This window comes from Polypterus senegalus, chromosome 3 (assembly GCF_016835505.1).
Source record: "Polypterus senegalus isolate Bchr_013 chromosome 3, ASM1683550v1, whole genome shotgun sequence".
NCBI classification, from domain to species: domain Eukaryota; kingdom Metazoa; phylum Chordata; class Cladistia; order Polypteriformes; family Polypteridae; genus Polypterus; species Polypterus senegalus.
In genome coordinates, this window is record NC_053156.1 from 285,301,738 (window position 1) to 285,315,065 (window position 13,328).

The window sequence follows — 13,328 nt, forward strand, 5'->3', positions numbered from 1 at the left end:
TCATCTGACGTGTGTGGACGACCAGTGCTTTTACATTTGCATATGCAACCTTCTTCTACGAATTTTTTATGCCACTCGTAAATTTGCTTATGATGAGGCAGCTGTTTGTTGAACCGTCAGCGGAATACATGTTGCACTTGAACAATGGACTCACACTTTGCAAATTGCAGCATGCAAAATGATTTCTCTTGTGGCGTTGTCGCCATTTTACTATAAATGAGAAACAGTGCTCGGTGGCATTCACTGGTACTTTTAGGCGGGCTTTTTAACTTTGAACTTTCCTCTATCCAGCGATGTGTAGAATGTGTTTACAGTTTGTTTGAAATAAATTTTTGAAATCTGCCCTTTCATTATGAATAACCCTGTATTTATTTTTCTATTTATGCTTTTATTTATTTAACAAGCTTCTGTAGAGCCCCCTGGGGACATAAAAACAATGTCCAAACACATTAAATGAAAGAGAGGTTAAAATCAGAGCAATAGGTCAAAATCCAGTAAATCCAGAATAAGTAATCCAGTCAAAATCTCACAAACTCACCAACACATTCAATGAACTGCAAGGGACTGTGGGTTTTACTCATCATTTATAGGTTGACAGGCTGGGTGGACCCACCTCTTGGGGAAGAAATGAAATAATATTCAACAGAAGAAGCAAAATGGAAGGAATCTGAAGACCAGACAGAGGAGGGACCCTAGCTGAAATATAACAGGTGGCTTCTCCACTTGCCCTCTACTTTGAGTTAGCTTTTTGCCTCTTGTATTCTCTCTGCGGTATGCACCCTCCATTCTGTAGCTACCTATCATTGTGTCTTTGCTCCACACTCACTTCTTGACTATAAATTCGCTTGACCCCAGTACACTACATGCCTTTTAAAGCTCATCTCAGGGTAACATCTTGCCCATCCCCTACGTAAGTTGTTCATGAGGTAGAGGTAATCTTCTGGGTGAACTGCTTTATTGAACCCTCCATTATTTTATAAGGTATAGGAGTCCTTATCAGCAATCCACTCGTCCTCTGCTACTTACTCACATCCTCAGACAATGACACATCTGAGATGTGTCTCATAATGTGCTGCTCCTTGATTTCTTTCCAGGAGATCTTCTGCAGTGACAGGAACTGCCACCAATTGTGGGTCACTGGCTGCCGTCACTACCATTTGAAGATATTCTACATTTTCTAAGGTGATTCTTATTCTAATGCCCTTTTTGTCTTTAGTAAACTCTCATCAATGTAGCTGTACAAAATTATTTCATACTTACACTTCAGTCAAAAATGCATTGGACCAAATTTGATGCAGGAAATGTTTTCATCGTACAAACCTTTTTTAAATGTGAATGTAAAGGAAGTACTAATGAAGTGGAAACTGAGTCATCATGCAAAGGTGAAATGTCTAAACAGGAACTTGTCCCACAAAGAATGTTGCTGTAATTTAAATTCAGTTTTCACATGACGATATTGGCACAACAATGAGAAATTTACTACACCATTGTCAAACCTACTACATCTAGTTTCAGGGTCATAGGAGGTCCTAGCAGCATCAGGTGTGAGGCAGATAACAACCCTAAACAGGCACCAGTCTTATTTAATTCATTGTTCGAAAGTCTTGTCTTCAGCTGAAAAGCTCTTTCCCACGTGAACACATTTCCATGCATGCACTGCTCTGATTTAACAATATTTTATCAAAAGTGCATAGTATTTTGCACAATATGAGATTATGATTGTGTGCCTTGACACGATGACTATCTAACACAAGTAATGTGAGATTTATTTCATGGATGTTTTTATATTGTACAGTATATAAATTTAAATATTCTTTTTATATTAATTTCCACTGGTGTCCTCAAGTACGTGATTCACCCTTAAAGGACAAGGTCAGTATTTTTCAAGTCAAAAGTTTTCTCTTCACAAACGTGGTGATTATTCATTATCCACACAAAATTGTGTTCTAAATTAAATCACTTTAAAAAATATCTTTCCCGCCCTGGCACATGGGGGCATAGGGCACAGAGGAAAACCTTAAAAACTTACTAAATACAGTGGTGTGAAAAACTATTTGCCCCCTTCCTGATTTCTTATTCTTTTGCATATTTGTCACACAAAATGTTTCTGATCATCAAACACATTTAACCATTAGTCAAATATAACACAAGTAAACAAAAATGCAGTTTTTAAATGATGGTTTTATTATTTAGGAGAAAAAAATCCAAACCTACATGGCCCTGTGTGAAAAAGTAATTGCCCCTTGTTAAAAAATAACCTAACTGTGGTGTATCACACCTGAGTTCAATTTCCGTAGCCACCCCCGGCCTGATTACTGCCACACCTGTTTCAATCAAGAAATCACTTAAATAGGAGCTGCCTGACACAGAGAAGTAGACCAAAAGCACCTCAAAAGCTAGACATCATGCCAAGATCCAAAGAAATTCAGGAACAAATGAGAACAGAAGTAATTGAGATCTATCAGTCTGGTAAAGGTTATAAAGCCATTTCTAAAGCTTTGGGACTCCAGCGAACCACAGTGAGAGCCATTATCCACAAATGGCAAAAACATGGAACAGGGTGAACCTTCCCAGGAGTGGCCGGCCGACCAAAATTACCCCAAGAGCGCAGAGACGACTCATCCGAGAGGTCACAAAAGACCCCAGGACAACGTCTAAAGAACTGCACTACACTTGCCTCAATTAAGGTCAGTGTTCACGACTCCACCATAAGAAAGAGGCTGGGCAAAAATGGCCTGCATGGCAGATTTCAAGATGCAAACCACTGTTAAGCAAAAAGAACATTAGGGCTCGTCTCAATTTTGCTAAGAAACATCTGAATGATTGCCAAGACTTTTGGGAAAATACCTTGTGGACTGATGAGACAAAAGTTGAACTTTTTGGAAGGCAAATGTCCCGTTACATCTGGCATAAAAGGAACACAGCATTTCAGAAAAGAACATCATACCAACAGTAAAATATGGTGGTGGTAGTGTGATGGTCTGGGGTTGTTTTGCTGCTTCAGGACCTGGAAGGCTTGCTGTGATAGATGGAAACATGAATTCTATTGTCTACCAAAAAATCCTGAAGGAGAATGTCTGGCCATCTGTTCGTCAACTCAAGCTGAAGCGATCTTGGGTGCTGCAACAGGACAATGACCCAAAACACACCAGCAAATCCACCTCTGAATGGCTGAAGAAAAACAAAATGAAGACTTTGGAGTGGCCGTCAAAGTCCTGACCTGAATCCAATTGAGATGCTATGGCATGACCTTAAAAAGGCGGTTCATGCTAGAAAACCCTCAAATAAAGCTGAATTACAACAATTCTGCAAAGATGAGTGGGCCAAAATTCCTCCAGAGCGCTGTAAAAGACTCATTGCAAGTTATCGCAAACGCTTGATTGCAGTTATTGCTGCTAAGGGTGGCCCAACCAGTTATTAGTTTCAGGGGGCAATTACTTTTTCACACAGGGCCATGTAGGTTTGGATTTTTTTCTCCCTAAATAATAAAAACCATCATTTAAAAACTACATTTTGTGTTTACTTGTGTTATATTTGACTAATGGTTAAATGTATTTGATGATCAGAAACATTTTGTGTGAGAAACATGGAAAAGAATAAGAAATCAGGAAGGGGGCAAATAGTTTTTCACACCACTGTATGTCCATGTGTCAAGGCAAGACAGTTCTCAAGTATTGTTCTGCACCTTTTCTGATGCATGTTTGTGACAACAAAAGGGATGTAGAAATATTCATTTTATGGCATATTCCTGGCATTTTTATCTTGAGGTAAGGGTATATTTTCTCTTCACTTGTATGAGTTCTCACAAAAATATGGAAGTGAATCATAACAAAACCAATCACATCGCCCAAAAAGTTTACTGTGATTTGGTCTTTTGACAGGAAAGGTTGTTATATAGGAAGTGCTGAGCTATCACACACTTTTAAACAACAACATTTATTTCTATAGCACATTTTCATACAAATGATGTAGCTCAAAGTGCTTTACATGATGAAGAAAGACAAAATAAATAAGAATTAAAATTAGGGAACACTAATTAATATAGCATAAAAGTAAGGTCCAATGGCCAGGGAGGACAGAAAAAACAACAAATACTCCAGACGACTGGAGAAAAAAATTAAATCTGCAGGGGTTTCAGGCCACGAGACCACCCAGCCACCACAGAGCATTCTACCTGACATAAATTACCTCAATCAGTCCTCATGGTATTCATAATTTCACATGGAAGAACTTGATGATGATGGTCATGTGGACTTCTGGGGCCTCATGTATAAACGGTGCGTACGCACAGAAATGTTGCGTAAGAACTTTTCCACGTTCAAATCGCGATGTATAAAACCTACACTTAGTGTAAAGCCACGCACTTTTCCACGGTACCTCATACCTTGTCGTACGCAAGTTCTCCGCTCGGTTTTGTAGACTGGCGGCACCCAGCGTCAAAGTAGTGCTACTGTTCCTGTGTGGTTACTCCTTATTTTCCTGACGCGGCTTTATAAATACACTGAAACTAACTGCATATTGCTTATTAGTGTAATGCATCTGATTGTAATTAACTTGTAACAATATAATGGTCCAGGGAATAGCCATAGTATTCCAAATACCATAACTGCTTTAGCGTTGTTACTCTCACTGCACCTTCTTCTTCTTCTTTCAGCTGCTCCCGTTAGGAGTTGCCACAGCGGATCATCTTTTTCCATATTACTCTCACTGCACCACTCGGAGTATTCATATCACTGTATCTGAGTGTGAATCACAGCAGCAGCTGATCTGAAAGAGAATTATCGGTATACAGCTTCAAGCACACGCTACCTCAGCCATGGCAAAACGTTTCAAAGCCTTTCCTGTATGGACCTTGCAGTTTAGAAACAGTTTCATCCCAAGAACTATAAACGCACTCAATCAATTGCTCCTTGTAGAACTTTTTGTACTTATAAGTACAATCACCCTACTGTAAACTTGCACTACAGTTATAATATTGCAAAATCTGAGCCACTTTATAAAGCGCATATTTACATATGATGACGATATCATTTTTAAGATGAAATGCAGCAAAATATGTTTATCATATTATACAGATAAAACTTTAACTTCATTCAAATAATCTATATTCTTCACTGGGGCTGTCGTGAAGGATAGAATAATTAAACATATAATATGAAGATATTTCAATACTCCTTAAACGTTTTGAAGAATTGGCGCTCTAAGCTTACAGATGGCTTAACGTGTATTACAGAGCTGATTGTGTGGCGATCGGTTACTTTGAGAAAGAAAAGCAAGGACTGCAGGAGCAGCCATGCCAATATATATTGAATATAAAACAGAAAGAGAAAATAATGACACAGCTAAAAACGCAGCGGCAAATTTTGACAAAAGTTAAACGCTTGTGTCATGAGCACGAGGCGGCTATGCAGTGTCCACAACGGACGTGGCCAACCACCGTGCATAAGATACCATATTTACATTGGCGGGTGAAGGGGCCACCGATTTTTTCTCTGCCTAGAGCCGCCACAAGCCTAGAGCCGCCCATGAGTACTGCTGCAATAAATACTTTAATCAAAGGTCGCGCACAATCACTGTGCCGTGAAACTCATGTTTAATAACGTCCTTTAACTCCTATCATCATGAAAATGATATCACGTATACATCTCAGTATTTTAGTTATTCAAAGAGCGGTAATATCACAAATGTAATGGATTCTGAGTCCTGTCGGAGGAAGAGAGCCAGTTTAAGAAGCAAGTAGTGATTCACACACATAGAGCACATAGAAGATCACATACAAAACAAAGCATTTAACGTGCTATACTTTAATTATGATGTGATTTGAGAAACTGGTTAATTAAATGATTTTAAGATGAAGTTTATGATGTTCTACTTTAATGACAAAATAAACTATGTGATTAAAGTGGAAATGTCAAGATTGAAGTTGACATTTCGTGCTTTTTCCTCACCTTGTGCCTTTTTTCTCTGTACCCTAATAAGCTTTCATATGACACTCAGACAGTGGGCTACAACTCGGCTTTTCACGGCGACTTTGATATGTGACTTCTTTTTTATTTCCAGCACTGTGTGATTTTGTGAATGTGAGCATTTAAGTTTCTCCAACACGCTATGTCACTCGATCATTTCCTTTTGTTGATTATACCACGGTTTATTTGAACAAATAGTATGTTTTTCCTTTGCCTCCACTTGGTATTCGCTGAAATTCTTATATTTTCCCCGTGCTTTTCCCATTGTCTCTTCACAGAAGGCTGCGCTTAAGGGCGATTTATATTGATTTGCATATTCAAAGAGGCGTAATTCTGGGAGGATTTGGGCGTTACATAATGCGCGTGCCGGCGTTAGTTTTCACGCTGATTGGGATTTATGTAGCGGAAGAACGTGGAAGTTGGAGTACGCACAGATTCCTGCATCTGGATTTTTCTGTGTGTAAACACATTTCGGCTTTTGTGCTTACGCCATGTTATAGTGCGAGTTCTACGCACGGCGTTATACATGAGGCCCCTGGCCTTTAATCCATCAGTGTAGGGACATCACGATGCTTTGATTAGGTGGTGGTGGCGCAAATCACACAATGATCGCACAAAGATGGCACAAAGATGGCACAATCCCATAATATTGGTATTTTTTGCTCAGAAACTACATGTACAAACTGTTTCACAAAGTGAGTATAATTGCAAGACATGGATCAATACTCGACAACCGTCTTAGCTTGAAAAATTGACATATTTGGTAAGTTTTTACAGCTTTTCTTCCATGCCCCATAGCCAACAACATAAAGCAGCAGTGCAGGCAAGATTTATTTTTTTAATTTATACGAAGCAATAAACTTTAGAACACAATTTTATCTGGCAAATGCGTGCATAGCATGTTTGTGAAGAAATAACTTTAACTTGGAAAGTAGCAAACTTATCCTTTAAGCTGAAAGAATTCTGCTGGATGTACTTCACCAATGCCTTTGGGAATTCTGAAGACCTGCATTAGGTCCGCATGCAGTCTGCCCTGCTTGAGATTTGAGGATGTCACAATAGGACACGCCCTCAAGTCCTGGGATGCTCTTGGTTGATCTTCTCTGCACATCTTTAAGATACCAGATAAGAGAAAAGGGGGTTAGGAACACACACTGATGCAACACATTGCCACACCCCCCACATGACAAACCCCCTCAGGATCCCAAATTAGCACCTGAGTGCAGCCATGCAACGGATGACACCTCAGCACCACACTAGTTCATATGGAATGGAACAGTGAGGTTGTTTATGGTGGCTGAAGTGCCAATTCTGCCATGAATGCTGGAGGGCCTACATGCAGGGCTGGAGTCAAGATTCAAGATCAAAGAGTATTTATTGTCATTTTATCCATACACAATAGTGCAGCATACAGTGAAACGAAACGTTTCTCCAGGACCATGGTGCTACATAGAACACAGGACAACGAAGAATCCACGCCACATACCATAAAGACACGTAATATACAGTATAACAAGGTGCATATATAACAATGTGAATGTGTGACAAATGTGCAAACATGTGCAAACATGTGCAACACTGCAGAGCAGAACACATATATCAGATATCAGATCGGTCAATGAGTGTTCAAGAATCTGACTGCTTGGGGGAAAAAACTGTTACACATTCTGGTGGTGAGGGCCCGAATGCTTCGGTATCCTTTTTCCCAATGGCAGATGTGTAAACAGTGAGTGTGCAGGGTGTGTCGGGTCATTCACAATGGCTTAGCAGATGCAGCGTTTGGTGTAAATGTCCATGATGGAAGGAAGAGAGACACAAATGATCTTCTCAGCAGTCTTCACTATCTGTTGTAGGGCTTTACGATCCCTGACCGTTCAGGTTAACCTTAGGATGGAGCAATTGCAGGTTTAGGGCTTTACTCAAGGGCCCAATGGGGCAGAGTCACTTCTGGTGTTTACGGGATTTGAACTGGCAACTCTCCAACCACAGAGCCACCACTCCGCTCTGGTGACCAGAACTGTGAACCATACTCCAGTGGCAGTCTTAATAGTGTCTTACATAGACTGAGCAGTCCCTTGATTTATATTCAGCAGTTTTTATCACATAACCTAAAATTCTACCTGCCTTTTTAATCACTTCTGCACATTGTTTTGATGAAAAAGAAAGGTTTCTTAGCATAATTAAACTCTTTTCAGAGGTTGCTTCCTGTATGACTGTGTCTCCCATCTTATTTTATAATTGATATTCCTTTTTTTCCCTGTGTAGCACTTTGAACTTTTCCACATTAAACTGTATTTTCCAAGTGTTAGATGTCTCTGAAGCTCTGAAGTCTTTCTGAATTGTTTTTGCTGCCTCTTCAGTTAAGCAGTCGTTTTATCAGTTAACTGAGGTCTCGCAGAATGTTTCTTTGTTTTAAGGCAGAACATTTTGAAAACTTTCCAATGTTTTTTTTAAATGGGAGTTTTTCAAATTTGAAAAATGTGTGATCTCTATTCATGATAGCTCAATAAATACTGAGCTTCCCTGACAAATGTATCTGACGTCTTGTGGGTTTAGGTACGGGTGACATGGGCAGTTGCCCAGGCCGTCCTCTGGCTAGGGGTGGCACAGGTCACATGCTCCAAAAAAATGTGTAAATGATGATTACAGTCCATTAGGGGTACCGTTTATAAAAGTTAAAGGGGGTGCGCATTCTGTAAAGTCTGCGCCATGTACACAGAGGGGTGCCAATTATATAACTGAGCGGGTATGTGTGCCAGACATCAAGGTAGATCCCCCTCCTAGCTGTTGAAGTCTAATACTGACTTCCCAATATCCAACCTCACTCCAAACCGGCTCCAAATGTTCTTTGACCGGCACTGCTTGAAAAATAAGTGTAAAAAATTGTAACAAAATTGGTTTGCTGAGAAATTATTTTTTTCAGGAGTACAGACAGACAGAAATGTTAACAACGATAAGTCTTTTCACACTTTTTGCAAAAAAAACTAATAATGTTGTTAATATCCCCATCTTCATTTGATTATATATATTAAATATTTTTATTTTGCTGAGAACAAGAGTAAGAATTATGACGTCTTAGTGACCATGGAGCAGCTAACTACCTACCGTATATACTCACATATAAGTCGGGTCTTGAAACCCGACAACTCGATCATAAAATTAGACCCCGACTTATATGCCCGTTCAAGAATGCGACACTTACATTATTTTTTACATCTTCTTGCCTCCTCCAACCTCACATCAGTTTCTCAGACGTTAAATTTAAAAACAGCTTCATATTTTCTTCTGATCGAACGCTCCATCGCAGATAAGGGATGCTCTTACGATAAAGTTGTATGAGGGTGAGAGATATAAAACACACAAATCAGTGCAAACGTCGCTTCGGAATAGTTTGGTTATTACTATGTGGTCACATAGACACAATACAAAAAAACGCCGTGTGCTTCATGGTTACTGTCTCGGTTGGGCATTAGCATATCATAATCTCTTGGACTAATAGTGTGAGTTTTCCACATTTGACTTATACAACCAACATTATAAAATATGAAAAATTATAGGGTAAAATGAAGCCCCGACTTATCCGCGGGAGGACTTATCCACGAGTATATACGGTAACCTGGCCTGTCCATCTTTACCTCTGGTTGTCTATTTTCACATTGATCCCACAGAGCTTAATATTGTGTTATAACAGATCTCCCATCTCCAGGGAACAATTGAAATTCCAAAGAGGACATGGTGTGATTGTGACGGTGAAGGTCCCCTCCAGACTCCTTCTTCACACATGGTAGCCTCTAGAACCCAACACCGTTGATAGTTATGACTGAGATGAGCTGACAAATGGAGACAAAACTCACACAGAGCAAGGGGATAGTGGAAAAGTGGCAAGATGCTTTTATTAAAAACCAAATCCAAACAAAACAAAAACAGTGTCTACAGTGCAGTGATCCAAGAGTCTATAAATAATACGTAAAAATTAAATTAAATAAATAAATCCATTAAATCAGAGGTTAAAATGCAGTCATTAGCTCCTCACATTCTCAGCCCACCTCATTCTTCGTCTCCCTGGCTCACCCATCACTTGTGCAGAGACTCAGCAGCCAAGAACTTCACTCCTACGACCCCAGTTTTGGCTGCCTCCAAACCGCACAGCCAGACTGTCCGAGGTCGGCTCTCCTCCCGTCTTCTTTCGAGCTTCCGCAGTTGTGTACCTCAGATGCATAGGGAGGTCATCAGCCATGCTCGTCCCACTCAACACAAATAATCAGTGGGTGAACTAGCCCTTAGAGCGCCACAGCCTACGCTCCTTCGTAGGGCCACCACTCATGCTGTCTTCCCCTTCCAGGTGGCCAGATTGTCCTCCTGAGACTGCTTCTTCAGTTGTCTATCGATCTTTCATCTCGATCCCCCTGTGCCTGCCCATACTTATCCGGCTCTGTGGGTGCAGAGCCTTAATCACTCACTGCAGGAAGCTGATGAAGCAATTGAGAACGACCGCACCCTCACGTGTAGGTGTAACTTGCCCCAATTACCTCATTAACTCCCCACGGTTGTGCAACCACACCCACAGAGACTGACAGGGCTATCTGAATTGATTTAAAACTGGCCATTTTTTTGAAGCCGTGGACCCGTTATACCACAGTGATAGTTATAAAACATTCAACAAGTAACAGTATAGCTGGCAGCATACAAAGTGGAGTGGATGCACAAATTGATATTATTAGGAGTGGTGGTTTGGGCTTAACCACTGTGACGGGCAGCCGGGTCCCATGCCTGGCCGAGACGTCCCTGCTGCATATGTTCAGGGGGAGCAACCATGGGCTGCTCAATACCTCCCCGGGACACTTGGTGGCAGCCTCCCTGGCTGATGGTGATTCCCCAACCTCTCACAGGGCTCCATGGGAGATGGAGTCCTCCACAGCCTAGTCGGGAGCTGGGATGGCCGCTAGGGGGTGCTGCCTGGATTCAACAGCCCGGCTGGATGAGTCTTCAGCCCCACCCGGGAGTGCAATTGGAATCAGGTGGTCAAGCACCTGGAACACTTCCAAGTGGGCTATAAAAGGGGCCAGCCACCAGGAGGAGGAGGACGAGGTTGCCTGGGAGGAGTGGTGGTGCCAAGGTGGAGAGTTGTGTGTCTTGTTTAAGTGCGTTTGGGACTGTGTTGTGGCTGGAGTTAGTACAGGGAAGACGTGTCCTCCAGCTGAAGAAAAACAAAGTCTGTTGAATTTTACATGTGCCTCAGTGTCACTCTGTGCCAGGTCAGGCGCTATATAGCACCTTCTACACCATTCTGAATTACTTCCTGAATCCAAGCCTGTCTGAAAGGTATATTTTGGGTACTTTCGTTCTGGTCACACTCTCATACTTCTGCTTTTTCAAGTACAATTATTTTAAAACTAAGCTTCACTTCCAAATGGAACACTTTTCAGCACATAAGCATCTTCTGGTAATGAAATCAAAAGTGTAAGGAAACATCCCTTCAGCTCTGGCATGATGGATGAGAAAAAGATATGATATTTTGGATACAAGCTCCTTCAAAACCTTTTGAAACTGCCTTATGCAAAGTGCAGAGTAAAGCAAACAACGTAACTTTGAGATGGTGGACATGAGTGGGAACAAACTGGAGGGCTAACCAGTTCACACTGCTAAGCTCCTCAACAGCTATCTAGATAGAGGTTGAAGAATGCTAAAGTGTGTATAGGACTGGCATGGTGGCTCCATGATTAATGGTACTGACCCCAAACCAAGAGTCCTAGGTTGTAATCCCACCCCTCGGTTATTGTCTGTAGCTCTGTGCAGAACAAAGTAGTTTGTACTGTTGCATTGTGTTTCTGAGGTGGTCATGATAGACTGGACATCCAACTCTGTGGAGAGGATTACTTGTATTCTGGTTTGTGTGACACCCTTCCTGGAAAGGGGGATCTACCTCTGAGTTGCTTTTCCCAAGAGTTTTTTCTTGTATTCTTAAGGAATCAAGGGTGCTTAAAAACAGGGCCTGTTAAAGCCCACCATGTGATATTGTGCTACACAAGAAATAAATTGTTGCTGTATGGAGTTTGCACATTCTCACAGGGTGTGTCTACATGCACACACAAAACCGGGATAAGGTAAGTAACCTGATTAATGCAGAGATCTGTTCTTTGTTTTAATAAAAGAAAACCTCAGTTTACATGCTGTCACACACGTGAAAGTAGGAGGCAGATAAAGGGCCTGAGTAATAATAATATTATGCCAGACCAAGGGGTGGCAGGGTGCCCTGACTGTCTCTCTCAGTTCATTGCAAACTTTCTCAGGAAATCCCGCCTGCTTACGGCGCCTCTGATGACTTCACTTCCACTTCTGGGCATCTGATGACATCACTTGTGGTTCCCGTGCCGATTTTGACATCACTTCCGGTGCCTCTGATGACATCACCTCCGTTTCAAGTGCAGATGATGACGTCACTTCTGGTTTTGGCACCGCTGATGATGTTACTTCCGGCTCTGGCACTGATAACGACATTTCTTGTACTGCCTAATAAAGACGCCATCTTTGCTACCATACCCTCAGTTCTGTTTTGCAGCCTTGTTTGCTGCCCCAATCCTTCATTATGTCTTTGACTTATTCTTGTGACAATACGCATCTGGCATTCTCTTCTGGCAAAACTCTCCAAAGTCAATAAACTGTACAGAAAAGAGTTAAACATCATTACTGGTTGCCATGAATCAGAGAACAGGGATGACGTCGGTGCTCATTTTCTTGTGGTTTATAAATACAGTATGTTTAGTCCTTAATGTGCTCTGAAGTAAATAACATTCATCCCCTTTTTACATCCTCAACTGGAGCCATCGATGATTTGCAGTATGAACACTGGCTGCTGTGTCACCCGTTTACACTGTAAGTTGAAAACTAAATTGACACTTTATTTACAGTCTTCTGTTACTCAACTGATTGCAGCACACTCTTTCTTTTCTTTTTTTTAACATTTTATTGAATTTATTAAAACCAAATAACATTCCATACAAGCAAGTCAAATTTTTCAAACCTAGGTTCAAATCATATCAACCCCCACTCATGAGAAAGAGAGCAATAAGTAAATAAATAAAGACATTAATTAATTAATTGATCGAATAAAAAAGAAGGGTAGATAATCCACTCTTTCTGCTCAACTATGTGATCGAGCCTTGCAAAGGGCTGGCATACCGATACGTGTTTTTCCTGCCTTGTGCTCAGTGCTGCTGTGATAATAATCACGTAGGTATTTTTGATTCAATAAAATAAGTAATGCATTACTTGTTACTTTAAAAATTAATCAAACTACACAATGCACATTACTTTTAACACGTTACCCCTAACGCTGCTCAATGTGCTGCTGAGCTTAGCACT